This window comes from Marmota flaviventris, chromosome 17, assembly GCF_047511675.1.
Source record: "Marmota flaviventris isolate mMarFla1 chromosome 17, mMarFla1.hap1, whole genome shotgun sequence".
NCBI lineage: Eukaryota > Metazoa > Chordata > Mammalia > Rodentia > Sciuridae > Marmota > Marmota flaviventris.
The window spans coordinates 64110362-64116280 of NC_092514.1; positions in this window are offsets into that span (position 1 = coordinate 64110362).

The following is a 5919-nucleotide window of genomic DNA, read 5'->3' on the forward strand; positions in this document are numbered from 1 at the left end:
CTGGAGAGCTTAGCCAACCCAGAAACTATCCCAGGGAGGTTTTCTCCCCCTCCTCTTTGAAGATCCTTCTACAAAATCAGGCTTGCAAACCCCAAGAAGACAAGAGTCAATGGGAGATCTTGCTAACACGTGAGCCGGGGTCTCTGACCTGCTGGCCTGCTTCACAGAGGTCACAGCAACCTCTGCGGACCTCAGGCCAAAAGGGAGGGAGTTTGCTGCCCAATTTATAAAGGACTTGCCCCAGGGAGATCAGACAGGGAGAAAACACCTCACTGCCACCCCCAGCTCTGAAGGGGGTAGAGAGCTGGGTGAGACCTAACTTCTTCTCTCATCCGCACAAGACATTTTCTTTCCAAGCCCAGCAGCCTGGTGATAGCCACAGTACTATTAGTGAGTAGATATGTAGAGCTGACTACATGCTGAGAACTTAATGCTCATCACGATTCTGTTATCACCCCATTCGACAGATGAGGAAACCGAGGCATGGAGAAAGAGGTAACTTGCCAGATGAAGATGATGTAGTAAACTGGGATTAGCAGGTCAGCCCTCTTTAAAGAGACCCTGACTGACTCTTTTTTTTTTTTTTTTTAGGGGTGGCTACCAGGGATTGAACTCAGGGGCACTTTACCACTGAGCCACATCCCCAACACTTTTTTGTGTTTTATTTAGAGACAGGGCCTCACTGAGTTGCTTAGAGCCTGGCTTTTGCTGAGGCTGGCTTTGAACTCACCATCCTCCTGCCTCAGCCTCCCGAGTCACCGGGATTACAAGCACCACTGTGCCTGACTCTGACTGGTTCTTACTACTAGGCTGTGTGTCCTACCTCTGTCTAAACTAGACCATGACCTTCTAGCACCTTTGGGGTGGGTGAGGGTGCAGAGTTTCACAAACCGGTTCAGAAGCACAGCGGGGACCAGTGACTATTGGGGGTCCGCCCTTTGGTCCTATGCTAGGGCTCCTGGCAGAGGGCCCTCTGAGGGGGTTATGGCCCCCTGCTTCCCTACCCTGCTGCCCTTTGGCTCCTGGAGCCCCTCATTCCTCCTGCTAACTCCACCCCCCAACACGGGCTGTTGACGGAAAACGGCAGGGAATAAAAATAGCCATTGCTGATGAAGCAGAACGGGCGGCACACGGGAAAGGCTGGGCAGGGGCAACAGAGGCAAAGGGAACCCGGGTCCCCCAGCCCCAATTAACAGGTCATGATGGAGCCACAGGGAGACCTGGCTTGTCCCTGCCGTTGCTGGACTGGGGACCCCTCCAGAAGTCACCAGAATTACTCAGAGACCCGGTACCTGCCCCAGCCCTCAGGCTGCCCCTAACTACCCACTGCCCCTGAGTCTCAGGAGTGACCTGTGTCCCCACCCAGCCCTGCTCAGAGTTAGCTTCCTCCCAAGGAGCAGGGCCGTTGGCCACTGTGGACAGAATTCTGGTGGCTTTAGCCATGAGCTCCAGGTACATGACATAACCCCCTGAACCTGCGGGCCTCCTATAAGAGGGGTCAGGGATTGACAGTTTGTATAGCCTGTGGAGTGGCCATTGACACCCACCGTCCTCCACCCCCTCCCATCTCCTACCTGGTCTCTGAGGCCTTAAGGGCAGGTCTTTCACCTGGTGAGTACCTTGCTACTCCCTGAGTTCCAGTTCCCTCCCTCCTCTGGCTCTGCCTTCTTCTGGAATCTTCTCTAAATGCCCACCCCCTGTATTATTCCAACTCCTCCTTGACATTGTCCACACTTCCTCCCTGTTCTGGTGGCCAGAGTTGCCCCCAAAGGCAAGACCTGGTCAGAACCACCCACCATCTGAGAACCAAGCCTTGGGCTCAGGGCTCCCTGGGCCTGGCCTGGGACAGGGCAGAGACCCTGGTGAGGGAAGCCAGCTGAGCAGACCAGCCTTGGCTGGGGAGGTGATCCCTGGTCCTGAGCCCCCTCCCTGCCTGTTTCCAATCAGAAATTACAAGCAGGACCAGGCTGGACGAGGGGCTGCCCAGGAAGTACCTCATTTACTTCCCCAAACTCCTTAAGATCCTTGAACAATTCCTTGAGGGATGCCTGGGGTGGAACTGGGAGTGGGCTCCTGAGGAGCCCTATGGGCAGGGCTCAGGGCCTGTGTGCCATGTGGTCTGGGGCCTGTGTGGGGTCCCCTTCGCCTGGACACCCTGCCTGACATGGTAGGTTCCAAACACCCTTGTGTATGTTTATCCTTCAACCTCATCCCACACAGGTGATGTGGCTCCAAACACCCATGCAGTGACCTCACACCACTGCCACACAGGGTGAGGATGCTGGCCATGACCAGGGGACTTGGGGATGCTGCCAGGAGAGTCTTAGGGGTCTAGGAGAACCAGCCTTCCCTGCCTTCCCCTTCTATCCTCCACACCTGACTCCAGCCTCTGCCACTACTGGGGTCTTCTTGGCCCAAGTCAGACAACTGGGACACAGTCACCCTCTGCCTCTGTCACAGATGAGTGATGGCAACTGTAACTCTGGACTCCACCCCATCTCTCTGAAGTTCGGCTCCTTCCTCTCTCTCCAGACTGGCTACCCGCCTCAACCTGGCTCCCCAGTATGGCTGAATTAAATGGCCTCCTAGTACCTTCTACCTCTAGCGCTCCCAGGCTCTGCTGGCTGATTTAGTTTTGTGCCGGTGACTGTTGCAAGAGGTCCCCGTATGTGTAGGGTCCTCACCTGGGCGTCACCCTCCACAGCACCCTCAGACATAGCCTGGCCCCCTGCTCTGACCCCAGACCTCAGCGGGGGGTGAGGTGACTGGACTTGGGGATTGACGGGGCAATGGAGTGGGGAGGGGGCTCGGGCCTCCCGCTCACACAAAGTGATTCTTTAGAAGTCTCCCGTGGCCCTCTAGATTTCCAGATCCTTCTCGCAAGTGGGCCCTCTGGCATGCAGCAACACTTGGCACCCCGCCACTCTTGAGCTCCTGCATCTCCAAACTGTCCCCAGCTCAGCTGGGGCTCAGACCGTTCCACCCTCTCCACCAGCCACTGCCCACCCTTTACCCCAGTGCCCTGCTCTGCCAGCAGAGGGAGGGGCTGTAGCCTGCCAAGCACTGCCCCCTGACCCCATGCTTGAGCCCTATGTGCCCTCTTGAATCCTCCCAGGGCTCTCCTAGCCCCCCAGAGTCCCCTTGGTGCTATGGCCCTATCTTCCTGCCACTCCTCTGGTCCCCTCCTCTGGTCCCCTCCTCTGGTCCCCTCCTCTTCCCAGGGCTCAGCTTCTTCAGGAAAAAAAGCCCCAGAGCTGAGTGGGCTGGAGGAGGGCGGGGACGGTGGGCAGAGCCCAGCCCATCGCTGGCGGCACAGCCTGGGATGTGTCCTCTGCTGGCATCTCACAGATTCCTGTTTCAGCGAAGCAAAGGAGCCGCCGCCACCCGCCACCCCCACCCGGCCTCCTGACGCTCTCCCCGCACCCTGCTTCTGAGCCCCTGCACACAGACTCGGCAAAGTCACTGTCTTGACTGTCCTACTCTCTTCTGAAGAAACTGAAGCCTTGTCCCTGTCCCTTGGGTCACTCTGTGCCTGTTCTAAGCCAAGCTTTAGCCACGGGGCTTTTGTCACCAGAGCAAGGACCCTCGCTGAGGGTGACGACAGCCAGCCAGGCAGGGGCAGAGAGAACCAATGACGGACAGAGAGAGGCAAGTTTGGGGACAAAGAAAGGGTCAAGGAAGAAGGAGATTCGGCAGAGCAGCCGGGCAGAGTAGGGCCTGGGCACAGGCAGCAGAGCCCGGTGTGGGCAGGAGGTCAGCGGTGCCAGAGCAAAGTGGAGACTTTCTTGGAGCCAGGCTGGGGCTGGGGCCAGGGTGGCCTGTCGCTGGGGGTGCCGGCCCTGGGGTCCCTGGTTGGGCTGGAGTGGAGGGGCGCGGTACTCACTGTTGGACGGAAGCGAAGTGGCGACTGACAAGCCCGCAGCGCCGTGCCCACCTCGGGCTGGGGCTGGAACTCTGGGGGACTTGGCTGGGGGGCCGGGCCGGCAAGGACAGCTGCTGCCGCTGATGTCACAGGGTCATGAGTGAAACCTGAGGACTGGGCCAATCTTCAGGTGGGAGCCTCAGCCACACTTCCCTCGCGGGTGTGCTGTGGGCTCAGCCAGGGAGTGCCTGGGCTCTGGGGCCACCCTGCCCTGGGAGTGGCAGCGGTGACACACTCGCCCCCTCACACACACACACACACACACACAGGGGACACACTATGAGCCCCCATGCTCAGGTCCTCTCCCCAACCTTGACAATCAGGGCTCGTCTTCACACTTGAGTCTCTTTTCACACTCACCCCTGGGGCGCTCCTTGGCATGGACTGGCTCACACTCACACACTCACACTCACTGTGGAACACACTCGTGTGCCCCCAGCTGCACTCCCAGCACGAGCCCCTTTCATAATCCGCACAAACCTTTCCACTACTGTCACACCCCTTCACACACGCCTTCAACTCACACACACAAACATTCCCAGGCTCACATCAGGCTTGTGCAAAAGAATATGCTTGTACACGCGTAGTCATATGTGCTCTTGGGCACATTCATGCCCAGAGGAACCCAAAAGCAGCATATCATGGACAAGAGGATTTTATCCAGTGTGTATCTGTGCTTGTGTGCTCCTATATTTTCACACATGTGACTTATTCCGGCAGCGGTCTGTGCCAAAATACATGCTCCAATTCCTAGGAACACGAGGCCACCTATCATGCTCACTAGATTTGTATCCAGTGTACGCATGTCTGCACACCCACACCCGTATGGGCACACACACATGCACGTTCACAGCCGGCCGTTTAGCCTGACCACTCAGTGGTCTCAGGGGCGTTTTTTTGCTCCTCCACCCCCACCTCACTGGCTGGACATCTGTCCCCCAGAGCCTGGGGAGAGGGTGTGGTGGGAGGAGGGAGGAGGTTGGCTCAGAGCCCCCACCCACTCTGCGGCTATGGTGACCCCTAGTGGAGCTGTTGGGAAGTGCCCCAGCTCACTGGGGCTCCTAGGCTTCTTGGAGTCCTGGCCCCTCGTGCCCTCCCCCTTCTCCCCGTCCTGGGCTCCTCACTGCCTCCATCTTTTCTGGCAGCCCAGAGCTCTGGCTGTTGCCTTGGGCCTCCAGTGAGCTGAGCCCTGTGTGGTGCCCTTTCAGAGGGGCTCAGGGCAGCCTGGTGAGCAGGCACCCCCAGCTCTGGGGTTGGGCCCCGTCCTCCCAGCCACTCTGCTCCCGCTCTCTGGATGTTGTCTTGGTCACCATGGAGCCCCTCCTTGGGGGCCAGGCCTGGCTGTGGCTGAGCACTTTTTGCCAGGCCTGGGATTTCCCACATCTCACCCCTGCCCAGGGGCCCACCATGGACCCCTTTGGAGTCACCGACACCCTGAGAGATGGGTTTTCTAAACCTAGGTGTGGGTGTGAGAGTGCTGGTGTCCTCTATGCACGGTTCTTGATCCTGGTTGCTGGCTAGCCTTTCTGACAAGCAGTGTACACTTCGTTTTATTGCAACCGTAACCTGGATGTCCCCACCCCAGTCCCTCGGACATTCTTCTGCTTGTAGCATCCAGAGGAAAAGCCCGCATTTCTTTCCAAACCCTTCCAAACTGTCTCCCCAGAGCTTTTCCTCAGGGTCCCTCTCATCAATCACTCCCAGCCCTGCTCTGACTTCAGCTCACTTTGCTGATGGTCACTGCCTGGGAACTGGTCACCATCCCCCTGATGGGACACTGATCCCTGCCTGTGGGCACTGGAAGTGGGTGGGAGCCAGCTACCATGTCCCCTCATGGTTCTGCCCCTTTGGTCTCTGTCTTGCCTTGGCCCAAAGTTCTATGGAATAAAATGTTCTTTGACAAAGGATTGGAGTAGCTGCAGGGAATTAGCACCTCGGAGGGGTCGGGGCTGCTACAGTTGGTTATATGGGTTGTACTGCTCCGGGCATCAATCACA